This window comes from Pseudophryne corroboree, chromosome 5 (genome assembly GCF_028390025.1).
Source record: "Pseudophryne corroboree isolate aPseCor3 chromosome 5, aPseCor3.hap2, whole genome shotgun sequence".
Lineage (NCBI taxonomy): Eukaryota > Metazoa > Chordata > Amphibia > Anura > Myobatrachidae > Pseudophryne > Pseudophryne corroboree.
The window spans coordinates 602387070-602412379 of record NC_086448.1 but is presented as its reverse complement, the minus strand read 5'-3'; the positions used below and the strand labels follow the sequence as shown (position 1 = coordinate 602412379).

At 47.0% G+C, this 25310-nt stretch overlaps 1 protein-coding gene across 1 annotated transcript in view; it reads right to left on the bottom strand.

Annotated features, from left to right (window-relative positions):
- Positions 1 to 25310, bottom strand: part of PTPN2 (protein tyrosine phosphatase non-receptor type 2) — a 179565-nt gene that overhangs the window by 54053 nt on the left and 100202 nt on the right. The gene's annotated exons all lie outside the window — the stretch shown is intronic.

Sequence of the window (25310 nt, the reverse complement as noted above, 5' to 3'; positions counted from 1 at the left end):
GTGTCCATGGGAGGGTTCCTGTTTAGCTATGCTGCTACTGAAAAAGGACATGAAACTGTCCGCAGTGTGTGAGGAGATGCTAGTTTTGGCTGTGGCAGGTGGGGTGCAGACTGTATATCCTTCTGGATAGCCTGCTCTTCACCGTAAGGGCAGTTTTGATGGCTGCTGCCTGGGACAAGGAGACTCCACTGGGTGGGCATATAGCAGTAGGCCTATCTATTTTATACTTGTTTGTGAACATATTAATGGCAGATTTATGTGGCATATTATATAGGCAATTCTACAAATGAAACTTCTAAAATTAATATAAAAGTTATTTGGGTTGTGCGTCTAACTTTAACTAGAATTTCAATTCAATTAAAGGGAGTTCTTTAAAAAAAAAAATTGTACAGTAGCCTTAAATAATTGTTTACAATGGGAAAAACGCATGCTTACAGTAATCAGTAAATAAATACCAAAGAAAAAGGGTGAATGGAAGAGTTTGAATATTACACATAATATAAAAACTGTAAATTTCAGCTTTAGCGACACATTCAAAACATAACCCTTCAAAATTAAAATGTACACTCCTCCCTGCCCAAATAATCCTAGAGTAAAACACTGAGCTATTTTTTTTTTTTAATATACTATTAAGATTAAAAGGTCTCATTCTATATCCAGGATAGGCCGTATTAATGTGGTAAAGATGACTATACTCCCTTGCCCCCTAGACTTCTTTCATACCCTCCCTATCAGTGTTTCTTCTAGGGTCTTCAAACATAATGCAGCAACATGTCTTAAGCTTTGAGTTCCCCAGAAGCCTTTTCACGGTGGAGATCTCAGCATCTCTGACTTTAAATGTTATTATTTGTCTCTTCGCTGGGTGGACTCTTTTAAATACCTGGGGGTATGGGAAACCAACCAGTCCTCGCAATTTATTGATCTGAATATACGTCCACAAATGGACTACCTACGGTCTCGTGTTAGGGTGTGGAGTAAACTGCCACTTACTGTTACGGGTAGGATAAACCTCATTAAAATGGTTGTATTACCTGAAATGCTGTATGTCCTCCAACATTCCCCTGTCTATCTCCCCCAGAGATTATTTGGTATCATAGATGGTCTCTTGTCATCACTGGTTTGGTCCAACCATAGAGCTCGGATTAAATTAGATACTCTAACTAGACCTCGGGACTCGGGTGGTCTGGCCCTTCCTAAAATTTGATTCTATTACTTAGCGGCTCAGTTATTCCATCTAATTCCTTGGATCTCCGACTCGTCTAGGGATTTATTAATCTCTACTGTATTACTAGCATCTAAAATTAATTTGTCACCTCTGCAGCTCCTACTTTGTGATAATGTGGCACTCCTTAAGATGCCGTTGGTTAAACAAGCGATTATGGTATGGAGGCAGGTACATTCTATGTTGTGGGGGAGGGATGGGATCCTGACACCCCACTGATGCACACTCGTGCTCTTACTCATTTCACTTCCCTACAAATGGGATCGGGGTGGGGACGCTGGGGTGTTTGTTCCCTCAATCATTTGTACTCCTCGGGCACATTTATTTCTTTTGGACAACTGCAGATTGGAGTTTAATATACCCACATCCTATTATTAGATGTATATTCAGCTTCGCCACGCATGCGCATCTCAGTTTAGTGCTGCTCCACCTGCTCCTGACTGATGCTCTAAGCTCTGGACTGTTTCTGCCCTCTACTCTGCTCGGTGCCCATCATTCTGACAGTCTCTCACACCTTAAATCTAAATGGGAAGCTGATTTGGGACCGGTTTCCCTAGATATATGGGAGGAGGCCTTGGGGACCTCACGTACTGCTACTACCTCGGCTCGTTTTCAACAGATACATTTGTTTATATTACACAGAGTCTACATCACTCCCACCCGTCTTGCCAGTATAGGGGGACGGAGTGACTCGGTGCCCGAAGTGCGCCTCTCCGGATGGTACCTTCTGGCATCTATTGTGGGCTTGTTCAGTGGTACAGGCCTTCTGGCAGGCGGTGATACGGATAATAGCCTCTACGGGAATCCCCTTTGACGTGTTTACCCCCCTTGTGTGTATCCTTGGGGTCATAGATGAGGAAATATTGGATGCACATTCTAGAAGATATATTCTTAATTTATGTGCTTTGGCCAAAGTATTGATAGCACGCTCATGGATGGCGACTACGGGCCCTGAAATTAATAAATGGATCCCGTTAGTGAACTCGGTTGTGTCCCATGAAAAGTTTGTTTATATTTCTAGGAAAGCCCCGGATAAATTTTACAAGATATGGGATAGGTGGTTATCGTCTCCACTCTACCAGTGTACTCGTGTTTCTGCCTCGCATTGATATCTGGTCACTTAATGTAACACTATTGTATGAACAAATGAAAAGAAATCACGACACTCTTTATGTATAACTTGTAGCTGTTTGCAACTTTATTTACGTATGTCTGTTGATGCATACAGCATTCGTTGGGTTTTTTTTTTGTGTACACATAGTGCATACTTTTTTATTCAATGTCATGGTTTGTCTGTTTGTTTTGGAAAAACAATAAAAACATACTGAATTAGAAAAAAAAAATATTATTTGTCTCAATGTATGATTTGGTCCTGCCCTGGCCCCAATAAAACATGATCTTTCATTGAGGTTGAATGTCTGGTACTGTCCTCATAACCCTCCCTAAACCGGTTCCCTCCAGTATGGCACCTTAAAGTTGTTCTTTACTACTAAACAGTCTCCTATTTCTTGATAATCTGGGACTATGCAAATTATTATGGAGAAGTGGTATCAGTGCACGTTGTGTGCACTGTTACCGCTTCTCCCCATGTATTACAGCAGTGATATGTGCTACATTACAGGGGCGCTATGCGCTCCTGTCCATATCGGGGCTGCTATCCAAAAGATAGCACACCGATATGCAGGAGCAATGTAGAAACGGTCAGGCGCGAAGACCGTTACGACACCTGCAGCTATTGATTTTGACAGCTGCAGGTGGTGTTGCTCTATCTCCACAGCAAGGACAGCACTGTCCCCAGCTGAGGACGCTGGACTCCGAGCTGCACAGGAGATCTTGAGTGAGTAGCAAGATCTTGCGCATGCCCAGAGAGCCTACCGGGGGAGCAGAGCAGCACTTATTGCGCCCTGCACTGCTGGGTTTAGCAGCGTAAAATTGCTAAACCCGACCAAAATGTAATCTGGGCACCTAAACAGGTCACTTTTCAGAAAACATGGAGCTGGCAACTGTTTGCGTCCGAAGAGAGCAACAATTAAATTGTTCCGTCAGGCGCCTGGCACAGATAGCCACTGGAGAAAACAACTGAATTCCCCCTTAATATGTGTTTTTCTGACATTACCAGCATTTGGTAAAACTGAACTTTGTCGCATACCTTACATTCAAAGGGCAGTTCCTTTACTTTTAAAAGTACTTTCACAGCATACTGTATCCACTGGACATCAATACTGATATACAAATAATGTAGTATCAGTGCAGATACTGTACATTAATAGATGGAGTACAGTAATGATTTATTAAACAAGGCCCAGCAAGCTTAATACAGCATACTGACTGAAGAACATTTGAATTTTTATTGATTTATTACCAGTTATTTATATAGCACACACATATTCCGCAGCGCTTTACAGAGAATATTTGTCCATTCACATCAGTCCCTGCCCCAGTGGAGCTCACAATCTATATTCCCTATCACATGCACACACATTCACGCTAGGGTTAATTTTGTTGGGAGCCACGCATGTACGGGGAGTATATACAAACTCCGCACAGTTAGGGCCATGGTGGGAATCGAACCCATGACCTCAGTGCTGTGGGGTAGTAATACTGACCATTACACCATCCGTACTGGTCATTTTTAAAAACGAACAGACAAAGACAGGTGATCACTGTTACGAATACCCCTTTCACACCGCACAAATAACCCGGTATCGACCCGGCATATTGCCGGGTCGGCGTGCAGTGTTTAAGGGGCATTGCCGAAATCGCGGGTCACCTGACCAGGGCAATTCAACCCGGGTATTAAGCAGTGTTATACCCGGGTTGAATACCGGGTCAGTGGCTGCGTAAACGGGCTCCCGGGTCGCCGCGACCCGGGATCTGTTTACTAGATAGGGAGAGGCGGCGCGGAGATTATCTCATCTCCCAGCGCCGCCTCCACCTCCGCCCCCCTGCTGCTATGGCAACCTGCCCGGCTTATTGCCGGGTCAGGGAAGCCAGCAGCAGCTGCCAATGCCGGATCCCACCCGGGAAGGACCCGCTTCCAATTCCCGGGTGGGATCCGGCATTGGCAGTGTGAAAGGGGTATTAAAAAGAAAGAGAAAATACAAATTTACTTATTCTAGGATACAGCTCCTGAGAGTTAATGTCAATAGAAATAAATAAACATACCAGCAAAATGAAGAATAATAAGATGACCATTACAAATGTAAAAATCTTGTCATTGTGTTGTATAGTTGTATAGTAGCAGCAGGGTCTCAGTTTCTACTTCAGTTGAGTTGGCAAGGCAATTTATCGACTTAGGGAGTGCACAAATTCATTCCTTACTGGAATATCACACAAACACTTATGATTCACTCATCAACTATTTTCAATAGGTTTACAGTAAAGCTCTGTATAAACAGTCACTTGACAAATACAATTAGCTTGTTAAACAAATAATTCAGGGACAGAGCACAAAACGTATTTCAGAGATAAATTGCTTCTAAATACAGCTATATTTTTCATCTTCTACGGGTAAATACACTACCTTTCTTTTCTTCTGAAAAAGTTTACAACTAACAATTTAAGATTCTGAAATACAGCTTTGAAACTTCTGCTACATTTCATATCTTAAAAGACCTTATTCCTTGTACAAGAGGAATTCTCCCCAAAACAATAAATAATAATACCATTCTTTTTTTTCTCTCTAATGAAACAAGTTTCATAGTTAAATTGTACTGAAAGTAGAGACCCTTGGGTGCTGAGAAAAAAAATTGTGGTGAAGTACTATTTTTACCGCCCGAGTTATCAGGGCCACCGGAAGGAATTCCCCTGTCACAAGAGTTTGATTTTCTGGATAAGGATCCATAACTGAAGATGTATTAGAGAATGGAGACTGGAAGCTGGGCGGCTTGATGAAGCTTATTCTTATAGGCAAGGACACAGAACAACCTACATGAAGAGGAGAATTAGACAAAGTGGCTGGGCTGGCGATTCCGTAAGTTGCCTCTGAATGGTAGAGAATGCAGATGGAGGAGAGCTCTGCCAGAAATGAGGATAATCTGCAAAAAAATGTAACTGAAGAATACAATCGTAGAGCAGAATTTACTATTTCAGTGGCAACTGAATGGGCTTATCTCCGAGCACAGAATTCACTATGGACGGCCTGTGGCTGTTCCAGGAAGTGCCTTTATATCAGTGGATAGCCAGGGATTGGTTACTGCAGTCAGGCTCTTGATTCCTGGTTTGTCACTTGTGATGCAGCAGTCACCCGACATGGAACAACATGGCTGCACCCGGTGTGAATTACTGTACGAGGAACGCCAGGACAGCACTGACAGTAGTGGGGCGGAAATTTAGACACCAGCACCAAGGGCTGCAAAGTGCCGCAGGACCCTCTGTATGTATAGCCGAGACGGGGCAAACACCGGGGACCACCGCCAGTAACTCTGGAATGTTTTGTGACACCCCCTAAGATACTGTTTAACGAATGTTTACTGGCTTCTACCACAACTAAACTGTGGTGTCCAAGTGATAGTATAGTTTGCAAGCTCCAGAGGCGTTGGAAAGGATATGAATGATTTTCTCTATGAAGTGCTGTGCTTTACACTCACCTTATAAATATCTAATAAATTAAATGTACATGATATGTCTGATCAAAATATTTTGACCTTTAATTCTGATTCAATTGAAAATATTCAGATTAATGCATCTTTGCATTTTAAAGAATGTCTAACAGCATGTATTTTTGTAGTCTCTCCTTTTTTTTATTATTAAATAACTGTTATAACAGGCTTGCCAGTATATTGAAACACTATATAACACATAGAAAATCAGTAATCTGGGATGAAACGCCTCGGGCATTATTGATTCTTCTGCTGGTAAAGAGGCAGCAATTCTATTTTACAGTCTCAAGACAGAAGAGTCTATACGATTCTAAATGCAAATAGGTTTATAATAGTGTTTATGTAAACCTGCTAAACATTAATTTTTTTAAATAAAAATAAGCTTAATAAAACTAGCAGCTCAGTTTGGGTAAAAGTCTTAAGGTCCATACATACATATGGTGAGATTCGGGCTATGCCTGATTCTCACTATGCGACATGGACTGTGGTCTGTATCGCAAGCAAAGATGACTGTGCTTGCGATACCGATTTTGGCTAAGTGACAATTTTGACTATCTTTTATACGAGATAGTCAAAATTGACTTGCCCGCACAGTGTATTTTTGCTTGCGATGCCGCGGGTCCGCGCATCGGCATCGCAAGCTGTGTACACACGGTTCAATATGCACTAACTTTTGTTACGATTTTGGCTATATAGTCAAAATCGTAAGAAAAGTTAAGTGCATATCATAGGCAAACGCAGGGGGGGGGATGGGTTCCGGTTGCCTGGAAACCCCCTCCTCTTGACAAGTGGCGCAAAATATGACAATAGCAATGGTATATGATACGATTACTAGAGCTGCCGCAACATCATGCAGTTTAAGGGAAAGAGCAGAGCTGCTGCACATGGCCAGTGGTACAGTAGCTTCTTCTACCAAGTTTGCCGTGTGTGTGGTTCTGAGTCCTCAATCAGTGAACAGAGGGCAGCTAGCAAAAAGAGGAGACTGGAGCCTTGCCATGAGGACGTGTGCTTAGGAAGTGCAGTACTGGTCCTGTCCTATTATGTTTCAGTTTTTATTTATTATGGTATGTTTAACCTTTTTCTGACCACTTATCTTATTTATATTATTTAAATATGTTTGATGCAGTCTATACTATATATATATAGTGTTAAATAATAATAAGATTTTACTTACCGATAAATCTATTTCTCGTAGTCCGTAGTGGATGCTGGGGACTCCGTCAGGACCATGGGGAATAGCGGCTCCGCAGGAGACAGGGCACAAAAGTAAGCTTTTAGGATCACATGGTGTGTACTGGCTCCTCCCCCTATGACCCTCCTCCAAGCCTCAGTTAGGTACTGTGCCCGGACGAGCGTACACAATAAGGAAGGATCTTGAATCCCGGGTAAGACTCATACCAGCCACACCAATCACACCGTACAACCTGTGATTTGAACCCAGTTAACAGTATGATAACAACGAAGGAGCCTCTGAAAAGATGGCCCACAACAATAACAACCCGATTTTTGTAACAATAATTATGTACAAGTAATGCAGACAATCCGCACTTGGGATGGGCGCCCAGCATCCACTACGGACTACGAGAAATAGATTTATCGGTAAGTAAAATCTTATTTTCTCTAACGTCCTAGTGGATGCTGGGGACTCCGTCAGGACTATGGGGATTATACCAAAGCTCCCAAACGGGCGGGAGAGTGCGGATGACTCTGCAGCACCGAATGAGAGAAACTCCAGGTCCTCCTCAGCCAGGGTATCAAATTTGTAGAATTTTACAAACGTGTTCCCCCCTGACCACGTAGCTGCTCGGCAAAGTTGTAAAGCCGAGACCCCTCGGGCAGCCGCCCAAGATGAGCCCACCTTCCTTGTGGAATGGGCATTTACAGATTTTGGCTGTGGCAGGCCTGCCACAGAATGTGCAAGCTGAATTGTACTACCAATCCAACGAGCAATAGTCTGCTTAGAAGCAGGAGCACCCAGCTTTTTGGGTGCATACAATATAAACAGCAAGTCAGACTTTCTGACTCCAGCCGTCCTGGAATTATATATATATATATATATATATATATATATATATATATATATATATATATATATATATATATATATATATATATATTTTTTTTAGGGCCCTGACAACGTCTAGCAACTTGGAGTCCTCCAAGTCCCTAGTAGCCGCAGGCACCACAATAGGTTGTTTCAGGTGAAACGCTGACACCACCTTAGGAAGAAACTGGGGACAAGTCCGCAGTTCTGCCCTGTCCGAATGGAAAATTAAATATGGGCTTTTGTAAGACAAAGCCGCCAATTCTGACAATCGCCTGGCCGAGGCCAGGGCCAACAGCATGGTCACTTTCCATGTGAGATATTTCAAATCCACAGATTTGAGCGGTTCAAACCAATATGATTTGAGGAATCCCAACACTACGTTGAGATCCCACGGTGCCACTGGAGGCACAAAAGGGGCTGTATATGCAATACTCCCTTGACAAACGTCTGGACTTCAGGAACCGAAGCCAATTCTTTCTGGAAGAAAATCTACAGGGCCGAAACTTGAACCGTAATGGACCCCAATTTGAGGCTCATAGACACTCCTGTTTGCAGGAAGTGCAGAAATCGACCTAGTTGAAATTTCTTCGTGGGGCCTTCCTGGCCTCACCCACGCAACATATTTTCACCACATGTGGTGATAACGTTGTGCGGTCACCTCCTTCCTGGCTTTGACCAGGGTAGGTATGACCTCTTCCGAAATGCCTTTTCCCTTAGGATCCGGCGTTCAACCGCCCTGCCGTCAAACGCAGTCGCGGTAAGTCTTGGAACAGACATGGTACTTGCTGAAGCAAGTCCCTTCTTAGCTCCCGAGGCCATTAGTCCTCTGTGAGCATCTCTTGAAGTTCCGGGTACCAAGTCCCTCTTGGCCCATCCGGAGCCACGAGTATAGTTCTTACTCCTCTACGTCTTATAATTCTCAATACCTTGGTTATGAGAAGCAGAGGAGGGAACACATACACCGACTGTTACACCCACGGTGTTACCAGGACGTCCACAGCTATCGCCTGAAGGTCTCGTGACCTGGCGCAATACCTGTCCCGTTTTTTGTTCGGGCGGGACGCCATCATGTCCACCTTTGGTCTTTCCCAACGGTTCACAATCATGCGGAAAACTTCCCGATGAAGTTCCCACTCTCCCGGGTGGAGGTCGTGCCTGCTGAGGAAGTCTGCTTCCCAGTCGTCCACTCCCGGAATGAACACTGCTGACAGTGCTATCACATGATTTTCCGCCTAGCGAAAAATCCTTGCAGTTTTGCCACTGCCCTCCTGCTTCTTGTGCCGCCCTTTCTGTTTACGTGGGCGACTGCCGTGATGTTATCCCACTGGATCAATACCGGCTGACCTTGAAGCAGAGGTCTTGCTAAGCTTAGAGCATTATAAATTTGCTCTTAGCTCCAGTATATTTATGTGGAGAGAATTCTCCAGACTTGATCACACTCCCTGGAAATTTTTTCCCTGTGTGACTGCTCCCCAGCCTCTCAGGCTGGCCTCCGTGGTCACCAGCATCCAATCCTGAATGCCGAATCTGCGGCCCTCTAGAAGATGAGCACTCTGTAATCACCACAGGAGAGACACCCTTGTCCTTGGATATAGGGTTATCCGCTGATGCATCTGAAGATGCGATCCGGACCATTTGTCCAGCAGATCCCACTGAAGAGTTCTTGCGTGAAATCTGCCGAATGGAATCGCTTCGTAATAAGCCACCATTTTTACCAGGACTCTTGTGCAATGATGCACTGACACTTTTCCTGGTTTTAGGAGGATCCCGATTAGCTCGGATAACTCCCTGGCTTTCTCCTCTGGGAGAAACACCTTTTTCTGGACTGTGTCCAGAATCATCCCTAGGACCAGCAGACGTGTCGTCGGAACAACTGCGGTTTTGGAATATTTAGAATCCACCCGTGCTGTCGTAGAACTACTTGAGATAGTGCTACTCCGACCTCCAACTGTTCTCTGGACCTTGTTCTTATCAGGAGGTCGTCCATTTTCTTTGAAGACGAATCCTCATTTCGGTCATTACCTTGGTAAGGACCCGGGGTGCCTTGGACAATCCAACGGCATCGTCTGAAACTAATAGTGACAGTTCTGTACCACGAACCTGAGGTACCCTTGGTGAGAAAGGCAAATTTTGGGACATGGAGGTAAGCATCCCTGATGTCCCGGGACACCATATAGTCCCCTTCTTCCCGGTTCGCTATCACTGCTCTGAGTGACTGCATCTGGATTTGAACCTTTGTAAGTGTTCAAATATTTCAGATTTAGAATAGGTCTCACCCAGCCTTCTGGCTTCAGTACCACCATATAGTGTGGAATAATACCCCTTTCCTTGTTGTAGGAGGGGTAATTTTATTATCACCTGCTGGGAATACAGCTTGTGAATTGTTTTCAATACTGCCTCCCTGTCGGAGGGAGACATTGGTACAGCAGACTACAGGAACCTGCGAGGGGGAAACGTCTCGACATTCCAATCTGTACCCCTTGGATACTACTTGTAGGATCCAGGGGTCCTGTACTGTCCCAGCGTCATGCTGAGAACTTGGTAGAAGCGGTGGAGGGCTTCTGTTCCTGGGAATGGGCTGCCTGCTGCAGTCTTCTTCCCTTTCCTCTATCCCTGGGCAGATATGACTCTTATAGGGACGAAAGGACTGAGGCTGAAAAGACGGTGTCTTTTTCTGCAGAGATGTGACTTAGGGTAAAAAACTGTGGATTTTCCAGCAGTTGCCGTGGCCACCAGGTCCCATGGACCGACCCCAAATAATTCCTCCCCTTTATACGGCAACACATCTTTGTGCCGTTTGGAATCTGCATCACCTGACCACTGTCGTGTCCATAAACATCTTCTTGCAGATATGGACATCGCATTTACTCTTGATGCCAGAGTGCAAATATCCCTCTGCGCATCTCGCATATATAGAAATGCATCCTTTAAATGCTCTATAGTCAATAAAATACTGTCCCTGTCAAGGGTATCAATATTTTTAGTCAGGGAATCCGACCAAGCCACCTCAGCTCTGCACATCCAGGCTGAGGCAATCGCTGGTCGCAGTATAACACCAGCATGTGTGTGTATACTTTTTAGGATATTTTCCAGCCTCCTATCAGCTGGCTCCTTAAGTACGGTCCTATCTGTAGATGGTACCGCCACTTGTTCTGATAAGCATGTGAGCGCCTTATCCACCCTAAGGGGTGTTTCCCAACGCGCCCTAACTTCTGGCGGGAAAGGGTATACCGCCAATAATTTTCTATCGGGGGAAACCCACGCATCATCACACACTTCATTTAATTTATCTGATTCAGGAAAAACTACAGGTAGTTTTTTCACATCCCACATAATACCCTTTTTTGTGGTACTTGTAGTATCAGAAATATGTAACACCTCCTTCATTGCCCTTAACGTGTGGCCCTAAAGGAAAATACGTTTGTTTCTTCACCGTCGACACTGAAATCAGTGTCCGTGTCTGGGTCTGTGTCGACCGACTGAGGTAAATGGGCGTTTTACAGCCCCTGACGGTGTTTGAGACGCCTGGACAGGTACTAATTTGTTCGCCGGCCGCCTCATGTCGTCAACCGGCTTGCAGCGTGTTGACATTATCACGTAATTCCATAAATAAGCCATCCATTCCGGTGTCGACTCCCTAGAGAGTGACATCACCATTACAGACAATTTGCTCCGCCTCCTCACCAACATTTTCCTCATACATGTCGACACACACGTACCGACATACAGCACACACATAGGGAATGCTCTGATAGAGGACAGGACCCACTAGCCCTTTGGGGAGACAGAGGGAGAGTTTGCCAGCACACACCAAAACGCTATAATTATACAGGGACAACCTTTATATAAATGTTCCTCCCTTATAGCATTTTAATATATATTCATATCGCCAAATCAGTGCCCCCCCTCTCTGTTTTAACCCTGTTTCTGTAGTGCAGTGCAGGGGAGAGCATGGGAGCCTTCCCACCAGCATTTCTGTGAGGGAAAATGGCGCTGTGTGCTGAGGAGAATAGGCCCCGCCCCCTTTTCGTCGGGCTTCTTCTCCGGAGTCTGTGATATCTGGCAGGGGTTAAATACATCCATATAGCCTCAAGGGCTATATGTGATGTATTTTTCGCCATACAGGTATTATACATTGCTGCCCAGGGCGCCCCCCCCCGCGCCCTGCACCCTCCGTGACCGCTGTGTGAAGTGTGCTGACAACAATGGCGCACAGCTGCAGTGCTGTGCGCTACCTAATGAAGACTGAAAGTCTTCTGCCGCCTGGTTCCGGACCTCTTCAATCTTCAGCATCTGCAAGGGGGGTCGGCGGCGCGGCTCCGGGACGAACCCCAGGGCGAGACCTGCGTTCCGACTCCCTCTGGAGCTAATGGTGTCCAGTAGCCTAAGAAGCCAATCCATCCTGCACGCAGGTGAGTTCACTTCTCTCCCCTAAGTCCCTCGATGCAGTGAGCCTGTTGCCAGCAGGACTCACTGAAAATAAAGAACCTAAAAACTTTTTCTAAGCAACTCTTTAAGAGAGCCACCTAGATTGCACCCTGCTCGGACGGGCACAAAAACCTAACTGAGGCTTGGAGGAGGGTCATAGGGGGAGGAGCCAGTACACACCATGTGATCCTAAAAGCTTACTTTTGTGCCCTGTCTCCTGCGGAGCCGCTATTCCCCATGGTCCTGACGGAGTCCCCAGCATCCACTAGGACGTTAGAGAAAATACTGTATTCCATGCTCCACAGAGCGGGAAATTGTGGATTGCATTTGGAAACCCCCCTCTAGAAATCCTGCATTTGCCCCTGCATATCACACCATGTGTACACATCTTAAGCTTACATTACAAATATTATTTTAAAGCTTACATTACATACATTATTTAAAAAAAAACAGATGTAAAACTGTGCCCATCCCCATTTCAGTCATAAATGCCTTAGGCCAGTGGTTCCCAAACTCAATCCTTAAGGCACCATGACAGTCCAAGTTTTTAAGGGAAATACACCCTTCGATGTCGGCATCTTCAGTGTCGGGATGCCCCGGGTGGTCATGTGACTGCCGGCATCCAAACCGCTGGCAAATCGTATGTATTCCAACCAAGCTGCAGGCAACATCAATTATGCAATCCAGTAATATTGACTAGAGACACTGACGCCTGGAAACACATTCAGGTTGCCTGGTTGCCATATTCCTATAAACGGTGTGGCCCCCGTAGTGGTCTCCAAATGTTCTGCTAGAGAGAGGAAGGTGAAAATATACAATCTATCTTTACACAGATATGGGCAGTATTCTGCAAAAGAGAGCTAAACACTAAGAAGGTATACATTTGGATATACTGTGCTGTGGTTTTCATAGGTTAGGTAGGTGTTAACAGGACACGCTGACCACTATTTTCTGAAAAAGGAAGATGAATTCAAAGTCATCCTGGGAAATAATCTCAAATCAAATTTAAAGTAAAATAACGAAAATAGGATTTTAATTACCTACTGGTAAATCCTTTTCTCGTTGTCCATAAGGGATACTGGGGTCACTTAGTACGATGGGGTACAAAGGAGTCGGTGCACTTTAAATTCTTCAAACAGGGTGTGCTGGCTCCTCCCCTCTATGCCTTCCCCCACAGCCCAGTCTAGGAAAACTCTGCCCGGAGATGGACATACTTGAGAGAAGGAAACATGACAAGACAACAAGTGGTGAGACTATGAACCAGTACACAAAAGAACAAACTGTGAAACAGAAACAGCAACAGCTGAGTCAAACAACATCAACAAGAACAAACTTGCAGAAAAGTCGAAACACAGAGGCGGGCGCCCAGTATCTCTTATGGAGTAGGAGAAAAGGATTTACCGGTAGGTAATTAAAATCCTATCTTCTCTACCATCCATAAGGGATACTTTGGTCACTCAGTATGATGGGGACGTCCCAAAGCTCCCAGAATGGGTGGGAATGTGCTGAGACGTCAGTAGCACCGTATGTCCGAATAGGACATTCTCCTTAGACAGGGTATCAAACCTGTAGAACTTGACAAACGTGTTTGTCCTGACCAGGTAGCGGTCCAGCATAGTTGCAAAGCCGAGACACCACGGGCAGCCGCCCAGGAGGAACTCACCGACCTAGTAGAGTGGGCCTTGATAGACCGTGGAACAGGTAAGGCCGGCGAAGTGTAGCAAGCCTAATCCAATGAGCAATCAACTGCTTCGAAGCAGGACATCCTTTTTTTGGAATATCATACAGCACAAAGAGAGAATCTGATTTTCGGGCAGCAGCCGTCCTCTTGACGTAGATCTTCAGGGCTCGCACCACATCCAAGGACTCAGGATTCGAGGAAGTGGGCGAAGCCGCCGGAACCAAAATACGCTGATTTAGGTGGAACGCAGAAACCACCTTTGGCAGGAACTGACGACGAGTACTAAGATCTGCTCTGTTCTCATGGAAAACCAAATAAGGACTCTTGCACGACAAAGCACCAAGTTCCAAAACACGCTTAGCCGAAAGCTAAGGCTAAAAGCATAACTGTCATCCATGTAAGGTACTTGTCCTCCGCGGACATCAATGGTTCAAACCAAGGAGAATTGCAGAAAGGTCAAAACCACATTTAGATCCCAAGGTGCCATGGGCGGCACTAAAGGAGGCTGGATGCGAAGGACACCCGGCAAGGACATCTGAACCTCAAGTAATGCAGACAATTTCTTCTCAAAGGAAAAATGGGCAAGGCCGAGATCTGCATTTTTATGTAGCCCAACCGCAGGCCCATGTCCACACCAGCCTGTAAGAAACGTAAAAAGCACCCCAAGTTGAAATCCGCTGCAGGATACCTCCGGCCCTCACACCAGGAGACATAACGTTTCCAGATATGATGATAATGCTTCGATGTGACTGCCTTCCTGGCTTGAAGCATGGTAGCAATAACCTTGTCCGGAATACCCTTCTCAGCTAGAAAGTTCTGCTCAACAGCCATGCCGCTAAACGAAGCCACCGTAAGTCCGGGTAGACGACTCTTCGAGGCCAATCGGAAACAATTAGAATTTCCTGAACACCCTCCCTTCTGATTCTTGTTAGAACCCTGGGGAGTAACGGAATCAGAGGAAACAGGTACACCAGTCGGTAAGCCCAGGGCATTGTCAGTGCGTCTACTGCCGCCTGAGGGGCCCTTGTCCAGGAGCAATTGCGCTGAACCTTTTTGTTGAGCTGAGAGGTCTGCCTCCCAGTTGTCTACTCCCGGCATGAATACGGCCGATACTGCCCATGCATTCCTTTCTACCCAGAGGAGTATCTCGGATACCTCCCGCATGCAAGCCCTGCTCTTTGTCCCTCCCTGCCAATTAACGTATGCCACTGCGGTGGCATTGTCGGACTGAACCTGGATGGCTCAACCTTGAAGAAGAGGAGACACCTGCAGCAGAGCACTGTAGATCGCTGTGAGTTCCAGGATGTTTATTGGAAGAACGGCTTTGTGGCTTGACCACCTGCCCTGAAACTGCGCTCCTTGGGTGACAGCTCCCCAACCTCAAAGACTTGCATCCGTAGTTAAGAGAATCCAATACTGTATCCCGAAGCTCCGACCCTGCAACCACCACAGGAGAGAAATTCTGTCCTGTGGTGAGAGACATATGACCTGACCATTTCTTCAGGAGTTCCAGTTGGAAAGTCCTCACATGGAACCTGCCATATTGAATCGCCTCATAGGAGGCCACCATCCTTCCCAACAGGCGTGTGCAAAGATGCACCGAGACCCGGCTTGGCTTCAGTACCGCTCAAACTAACTCCTGAAGCGTCCTTGTCCGCGGGAAGGAAGACCTTCTGAGCCACCGTGTCCAAGATCATCCCCAGGAACTGGAGTCTTTGAGTGTGCTCGAGGTGGGATTTCAGTAAGATCAGAATCCAACCGTGATCTCGCTTTTATCAGAAGATCGTCCAGATAGGGGACAATGTTCACCCCCTGAATCCTTAGTTGGAACATCATGTCCGTCATCGCTTTTGTGAAAAACCCGTGGATCCGTGGATAGGCCAAAGGGTAGTGCCTGGTACTGATAGTAATCATTTCAGACAGAGACTTATCATCCTGAAGGTTATCCGCCCAGGTGTGAATGGGGTGAGTCACCCAACAGCCCGCAATAACAGGCCTTTGGGAGGCTCCTGCTGCAACACAGAAAACACTTTGAAATCTATTTATCTTCCTGTCCGCAGGTTCTTTCAGGGCAGTAGCCCCCTGAACTGATAGCACCGTCGTTTTTGACAGGCATGATACCAAAGCATCTAGAGCAGGGGGAGTTTCCCAGATCTTTCGCCCCTCAGGAGTAAACGGAAAGACGGCAACTAATTTCTTTGTCACCTGGAATTTCTTGTCAGGAGAAACCAATGGTTCCCTGAAAAGACCATACAGCTCCTTTGAGTCAGGAAAGGTGACCAGCACTTTTTTCTGTGCAGAGAAAAAAAAAAGACTGCTGTACCTCCGCTTCATTCCCAGGAATATGCAAAACATCCCTTATAGCAAGTATAAGCGACTCCACGCCCTGCGCCGGAGAGGAATCTTCCACCTCAGCAGAAGACTCCAGCTTCTCCCCATCCTCCACCTCTGGTACATCCTTCTCGGACTCCGAAAGAATGTCAGGTAACCCCCGCTTTTGGGGTAGTGGATGGGAGAGAGGGGATATTTGTCTGCCCTCTGCCTTATCCTTAGTCAGAGCAGCCACAGACTGTTGTAACTGCTGCCTTTCCTGTCTAGCAGTAGTTAACTCATTGGACATGTCAGCCAGCAACGTTTTAATAGAATTGGTTCCTGTAAATCACCCCCGGAAGCCCAACTGTCTTGTGAAGGCTGACTACATTGATCACACATGAGAGAATCTGTAGAGGAGGGAGAAAACTTGGTATGACATACATTACACACAGCTTTCTTCACCATGCTGACAGGGAACATTAACACCCACATTAACACCCACACAAACAGAGACACAGGTACAAGCAAGCCTGCCCAGTGCACCATGTGTGAAGAGATACAGAGATGGAGGGACCAGCACCCAGCCTGTAGCTAACAATTTAGAGTTAGAAAAGGAGATTTATGGTAAGAACTTACCCTTGTTAAATCTCTTTCTGCGAGGTACACTGGATTCCACAGGGAATAACATCGGGGTGTAGAGTAGGATCTTGATCCGAGGCACCAACAGGCTAAAAGCTTTGACTGTTCCCAAGATGCTCAGCGCCGCCTCCTCTATAACCCCGCCTCCGTGCATAGGAGCTCAGTTTTCTCAACCAGCCCAAAGCAGTAGCAGGTAAAAGAGATGACAATCGTTAGTAGCCACAGACACCACATTCTCACGACAGGAGAAAGTATCAGCGGCTAATGCCATACCAACCCAAAGAAGCTAAGTGCGTCAGGGTGGGCGCCCTGTGGAGCCCAGCATACCTCGCAGAAAGAGATTTAACAAGGTTAAGTTCTTACCATAAATCTCCTTTTCTGCAGCGGGATACACTGGTATTCCACAGGGAATAACATCAGGGATGTCCTAAAGCAGTACCTTATGGGAGGGGACGCACTGTAGCGGGCAAGAGAACCCGGAATCCAAAGGAAGCATCCTGGGAGGCGGAAGTATCGAAGGCACAGAACCTTATGAACATGTTCACTGAGGACCACGTAGCCGCCTTGCACAATTGTTCAAGGGTCGCACCACGGCGGGCCGCCCAAGAAGGTCCAACCGACCGAGTAGAATGGGTTTTGATGGTAGCAGAATCTGTAAGGCCAGCCTGTACATAAGCATGTGCAATCACCATTCTAATCCTTCTGCCCAAGGTCTGCTTGTTAGCAGGACAGACACGTTTGTGAAATCCAAACAGTACAAAGAGAGAATCATACTTCCTGACGGAGGCTGTCCTCTTCACATAGATACGGAGAGCCCGTACCACATCCAAAGAACGCTGTTTGGAGGCTAAATCCAGAGAGACAAAGACAATCTCCTGGTTAAGGTGGACAAAAATCTGGAGAGACAAAGACAATCTCCTGGTTAAGGTGGAAAGAAGACACCACCTTAGGTAGATAACCAGGGCGCGTTCGAAGAACCGCCCGGTCACGGTGAAAGATCAGATAGGGGGACCTACAAGACAAGACAAGTCTGAGACCCGTCTAGCAGAGGCAATAGCCTGCAGAAACAAGACCTTGAGGGAAAGCCACTTAAGGTCTACATATTCAAGAGGTTCAAACAGAGACTCTTGCAAAGCCTCCAGAACCACCGACAAATCCCAAGGAGCCACAGGTAGGACATAGGGAGGTTGAATCCGTAAAACACCCTGAGTGAATGTATGAACATCAGGCAGAGTGGGAATTTTTCTCTGAAACCATACCGACAAGGCAGAAATATGAACCTTGAGGGAGGCCAGCCGAAGGCCCAAATCCAGGCCCTGTTGTAGGAAGGCCAAAAGTTTGTAAACGTCATGCTTGTTAGATGTGCACCAAGCAAAGTAAGAATTCCAAACCCTATGGTAAATCCAAGCAGAAGCCGGCTTACGGGCCTTCAACATAGTTTGAATGACCGCCTCAGAAAATCCTTTGGCCCTCAGTACGGAAGCTTCAAGAGCCACGCTGTCAAAGCCAGTCGGGCCAAATCCTGGTAAAACACAAGGGCTCTGAACGAGGAGGTCTGGTCGTTGTGGAAGCAAAAGCAGACGCTCTAGCGAGAGACCCTGTAGGTCTGAGAACCAATGAATGCCGTCTGGGCCACGCTGGAGCCTCCTTCTTGCTTGAACTTCCTCACTACTCTGGGCAGGATTGACACTGGAGGGAACATGTACGGCAGCCAAAAGTTCCATGGAATTGCCAGTGCGTCCACGAACGCCGCTTGAGGATCCCTTGTTCTTGCTCCGAAGACCGGAACCTTGTGACTGTGTCGAGATGCCATCAGGTCTACATCTGATAGGCCCCACTTGTGCACTAGGAGTTGAAATACTTCTGGATGAAGGCTCCACTCTCCGGCGTGTACGTCCGAACGACTGAGGTAGTATGCTTCCCAGATGAGGACCCTCGGAGTGAACACTGCCTATATGGCTCGCAGACGGCGTTCTGCCCATTGAAGAATCTTTGACACTTACATCAATGTGGCTTCGAGTGCCACCTTGATGATTTATGTAAGCCACCGTGGTGGCGTTGTTTGACTGTACTTGAACAGGCCTGTGCAGTACCAGATGCCGGGCCAGTTTCAGAGCATTGAACACTGCCCGCAATTCCAGAATGTTTATCGGGAGGAGAGACTCCTCCCTGGTCCACTGACCCTGAAGACAGTGTTGCTCCAACACTGCGCCCCAACACCTCAGACTGGCATCTGTCATCAGAAGGACCCAGTTGGAGATCCAGAATGGACGACCCCTGCTCAATCGTTGGTCCTGCAACCACCGGGTCAGAGACAGACGGACCTCCGGAGACAAGAAGATCCTTTGAGACCTGATCCGGTGAGGCAGGCCGTCCCACTTTGCAAGAATCAGTTTCTGCAGAGGGCGAGAATTAAATGGAGCATAGTGCTCCACCATGTCGAAAGCAGACACCATGAGGCAGAGTTCTTGCATCGCCGAGTGTATCGACACACGCGAACGAGAGAGGAAGCAACGTATCTTGTCCTTAAGCTTCAGGACTTTCTCCTGTGACAAACAACCTCTGGTTGTGTGTGTCCAACAACGCTCCCAGATGCACCATGCACTGGGCAGGGACCAGGGATGTTTTCTTCTAGTTGATGAGCCACCCTTGGGCTTGCAGAAACTGGACCGTCAGATCCAAATGACGGGAGAATTTCTGGGGAATTGGCAAGGATCAGCAGGTCGTCCAGACACGGCAGGATCCGGATGCCCCGACGGCGTAGTGAAACAGTCATAACTGCCATGACCTTGGTGAAAATTTGCGGAGCCGTGGTCAGACCAAACGGTAAGGCCCGGAATTGGTAACAGAGATTGCCAATAGCATATCGCAGGTATTGCTGATGTGACATGGCAATAGGGATATGCAGGTAAGTATCCTGTATATCCAGGGATACCATATAGTCTCCTGGTTCCAAAGCCAGGACAATAGAATGAAGGTTCTCCATACGACACTTGGAGACCCTCACAAACTTGTTCAAAGATTTGAGGTTGAAAATGGGCCGGGAGGAACCATTCAGTTTGGGGACTAGGAACAGCGTTGAATAGTACCCCCTGCCCCACTGAGCCAGAGGCACCGGCACTACCACTCCGGTGTCCTGGAGGGATTGTACCACTAAACAGAGAGTTGTTGCCTTCACCTGATTCGAAGGGATGTCTGTCAGGCAATAGCGAGGAGGGGGACGTGTCTTGAAGGATATAGCGTATCCGTGACTGACTACTTCCCGTACCCAAGCGTCTGAAGTGGTCTTCAACCATACCTGGGTGAACTGTAGAAGTTGGCCTCCCACCCTGGGATCCCCCAGGGAGAGGCCCACCCCGTCATGCCGCAGGTTTGTCAGATTTGGAAGCCGGCTGACGGGCAGCCCAGGCACGTTTAAGCTTGGGCTTGGTGGTTTTGGAAGTGCGAGACTGGTTCGGGTACACCTGACCCTTTGCTTTACCCGGAGGGCGAAAGGAACGAAAAAGGAAGTACTATTAGCCTTCGGGGACGAAGGAGTCGTACTAGGTAGATATGCAGTCTTAGCAGACACCAAGTCAGCGACAATCTTGTTGAGATCCTCACCAAAGAGGATGTTTCCTTTAAACAGGAGCACCTCCAGGGTTTTCTTAGAGTCCAAGTCCACCGACCAGGACCGCAACCAGAAAATACGGCGAGCCAAAATGGATGTCGTAGCAGCCTTGGCCGCCAGATCACCTGCATCTGAAGCTGCTTCTTTAATGTAATGGAGATGCCGTGACAATATAAGAGAGACATTGTCTGGCATGTTCAGAAAAATTGGACGGAAACTCAGCGTCTATTTCTTGAGCCCACGCCTCAATAGCTTCTGCGGCCCATGTAGCCGCAATGGTGGGCCTATGCGTGGCCCCTGCAAGGGTATAGATGGCTTTTAAGCAGCCCTCCACACGCTGATCCATCGGCTCCTTGAGAGAAGTGACAGTAGTGACAGGCAGAGCAGATGACACCACCAGCCGAGCTATTTGCGAATCCACCGGCGGTGGCGTTTCCCAATTTTTACACAATTCTGCCGCAAGGGGATAGCGGGCTAGCATCTTCTTGTGCGGGGTGAATTTCTTTCCTGGGTTCTCTCAGGATTCCTGACGTATGTCAACAAAGTGGTCAGAATGAGGTAAAACCAATTTAGTAACCTTCTGACGTTTGAACCTGTCCAGTTTCTTTGATGTAGTAGCAGGCTCAGGATCATCATCAATCTGAAGAATGAGCCTGATAGCCTCTAATAGATCAGGAACATCAACCTGTGAAATAGATTCCCCATCAGAAACGTCATGATCAGAGTCTTCATCGGAAGAGGTATCCGGAACATGCGTGGATTGAGAGGAAGCAACAGCCCGCTTAGAGAACTTCTTATGTTTAGTCTTAGGCGGGCGAGGGTCAGGAATATGTTTATCCAAAGAGTTATTCAAGTGCTGTAACCGAGTGGACAGAGCATCTGCCCATGGCAGATTAACCGCAGGGACCATATAAGGCTGATAAGGCACAGGAGGTCCCATAGGGGGCGAGAGTCTAGTTATCAGCGTAGTCAGTAAATTAGAAAAGGCAGGCCAAGGTGGGCCTGATGTGCCCCCATTGTTACAAACTGACTGGGGGGTACAGAACCCCCAAAACCTGAACCCTCCGCAGCCATGTTATCCTCAAATGCATCTGGGACATCATAACCGCGCGCGGCGGAATCAGCCCCAGACCCCTAGCCCCCTGTAGCTGACATGGTATGAAAGCATAAACCACGGGCGACACAGTGCAATATTAGCAGATATAATACCTAACACAAACCCCCCATGCAGTGCGAAAGCACAAATAGAGGATTTCTGAGGTAAAATGTGACTGAAACACAGAAACATACAAAATACGTATATCCTGTGAAATACCTATATTATCTAATAACCCTGACGCACGAAGCCCCCTCAGGTTACAGAATATAGGGATAGCAGTAGGCGTGAGATAAACGGAGTAAAGATCATCCAGCAGTGTTCCGGAGGGAACACGTATGGCAGCCGAAAGTTCCATGGAATTGCCAGTGTGTCCATGAACGCTGCTTGAGGATCCATTGTCCTTGAGCCGAAGACCGGAACCTTGTGATTGTGTCGAGACGCCATCAGGTCTACATCTTGTAGTCCCCACTTGTCTACTAGTATTTGACAGACTTCCGGATGAAGACTCCACTCTCTACTTCCCAGTTGAGGACTCCGGGAATGAACACTGCCGATACTGCCGGCAGATGGCGTTCCGCCCAATGGAGGACTTTTGATACTTCCAACATTGCCATGCGGCTTGGAGTGCCGCCTTGATGATTTATATACGCCACCCTGGTGGCGTTGTCCGATTGTACTTGAACAGGCCTGTTCTGTACCAGAGGCAGGGCAAGCGTCAACTCATTGAACACTGCCAGCAATTCCAGAATGTTTATCGGGAGGAGAGATTCCTCCCAGGTTCACCGACCCTGGAGAGAGAGTGTTGCTCCAACACAGCGCCCCAACCCCGCAGACTGGCGCCCGTTGTCAGGAGAACCCAGTTGGAGATCCAGAAGGGACGACCCCTGCTCAACTGTTGGTCCTGTAGCCACCAGCTCAGTGACAGATGAACCTCCGGAGTCAAGGAGATCATTTGAGACCTGATCCGATGAGGCAGGCCGTCCCACTTGGAAAGGATTAACCTCTGCAGAGGGCGGGAATGAAATTGAGTATACTCTACCATGTCGAAAGCTGACACCATGAGGCCTAGTACTTGCATCGCCGAGTCTATCTACACTCTTGGGCGAGAGAGGAAGTAACTGATCCTGCCCTGAAGCTTCAGGACTTTCTCTGGAGACAGGAACAATCTCTGGCTCTGTGTGTCCAGCAGTGCCCCCAGGTGCAACATGCTCCGAGCAGGGACCAGCGAGGACTTTTTCCAGTTGATGAGCCACCCGTTGGCCTGTAGGAATTGGACCGTCAGTTGCAGATAACTGAAGAGAACATCTTGGGAGTTCGCCAGGATCAGCAAGTTGTCCAGATATGGCAGGGTCCTGATTCCCTGACAGCGGAGAAGGGCCGTCATCATGGCCATGACCTTGGTGAAATGAGGGGCCGTGGCCAGTCCAAATGACAGAGACTGGAACTGATAATGGAGGTTGCCAATAGCAAACCACAGATATGCGGTTTGTTGATGCGAGACGGCAATGGGTATATGCAGGTAAGCATCCTGTATGTCCAGGGATACCATATAGTCGTCGGGTTCCATGGCCAGTACAATAGAGCACAGAGTTTCCATACAGAATTTGGACACTCTCACAAATTTGTTCAATGCTTTCAGGTTGAGTATAGGCCGGAAGAACCCATTTGGCTTCAGAACTAGAAACAGGGTTGAATAGTATCCCCCTGCCTCTCTGGGACAGAGGTACCTGCACTACCACTCCTGTGTCCAGGAGGGATTGCACAACCAAGTGTAGAACTTTCAACGGATCCGAAGGGATAAACATCGAGCAGAACTGGCGAGGGGGACGTCTCTTGAAAGAGATTGCGTACCAGTGAGAGACAACTTCCCGCACCCAGGCGTCCGAAGTGATCTTTAACCAGGCCTGGGCGAAATGCAGAAGTTGGCCTCCCACCCTGGGGTTCCCCAGGGGGAGACCTGCCCCATCATGCAGCAGGCTTGTATTGTTTGGAATCAGGCTGACGGGCGGCCCAGGATTGTTTCAGTTTGGGCTTAGTGGATTTGGAAGTACGAGCCTGTCTCGGGTACACCTGACCCTTTGCCTGCCCTGGAGGTAGAAAGGAACGAAAAGTGGTACTCTTTGCCTTCGGTGTAGAAGGATTAGTACTTGGGAGAAACGCAGTCTTAGAATTCGGCAAACCAGTATAGACTTAGGCGACGCCTTGGCTGCCATTACACCTGCCTCAGATGCCGCCTCCCGAATATAGTGGGAGGCTGTGGTAATATGAGACAGATATTGTCTGACAGTGTCAGAAATATCCTGAGGCAGCTCATCCTCAATTGCCTGAAATCATGCTTCAACTTCTTCCGCGGCCCAGGAGGCTGCTACAGTATAGTGGGGTCTATGAACAGCACCGGTAAGAGAGTAAATAGACTTCAGGCATCCCTCCACACGCCTATCCATCGGTTCCTTCAGGGAGGTGACAGTGGTGACAAGCAGAGTAGATGACACCACAAGATGGGCGACATGAGAGTCCACCGGTGGTAGAGTCTCCCACTTGTTACTCAACTCAGCATTATTTGGATAACGAGCTAGAATCTTTTTAGACAGGGAAAATGTCTTTCCTGGAGACGACCAAGATTCCTGATGTATTTCAATTAAATGATCAGAATGTGGTAAGACTACTTTAGTAACCTTCTGACGTTTGAACTTATCAGGTTTCTTAGACGCAGTAGTGGGATCGATCTCATCATCAATTTGGAGAGTCAGCTTAATAGCCTCCACTAGGTCAGGAACATCAACCTGGGTTGTAGATTCCTCATCAGCTGTATCAGTGTCTGATGGATCAGTATATTCCCCATCCTCATCAGAAGAATTATCCGAAGTATTAGTGGATTGTGAAGAAAAAATGGCCCACTTAGATGACCCCTTGACCCCAGAGTGGGGTAGACTTTTGTCTAACCAAACATTGATTTAATTGCTGTAACTGGGTAGACAGAGTGTCCGCCCAGGGACAATATGCGGCTGCAATGGCACAGGAGGTCCCACAGGGGGCGTAAGATGTGTCACAAGCGTATTTAGCACACTTGAGAACGCTGCCCAAGATGGTTCCTGATTGGCCACAGGTGTTGCAGGCTGACTGGGAGATGTATGGCACCCAGTGCATGAACCAACAGCTAAAACTTCCCCCTCAGGTAAATCCTTGGTGCCAGCACTGCATGATGCAGAAGCGTCCGCGAATTTCCCGCCCTGTGTGGCAGACATTATAGGAAATGCAACCTTAGAGTGTAACAGTACAATATAGCTAGACAAACACAATACCTGCAAATAACCCCCTGATTTATGTGACAGTAAATACAAGGCACAAACAGGGAATTAAAGTAGTATGAGGTGACTGAAATACACAGTAAATAACCCCAAACAGTATATACTGTGTAGCACTAAATTATATATTTTATATATATATATATATATATATATATATATATATATATATATATATATATATATATATATATATATATATATATATATATATATATATATATATATACATACATACATACATACACACACACACACACACACACACACATATACATACATACACACATACATATACATACCCCCCAAGGGTACAGGATATAGTGATAGCAAGAAGTGTGATACACGAGAATGAAATCCACACA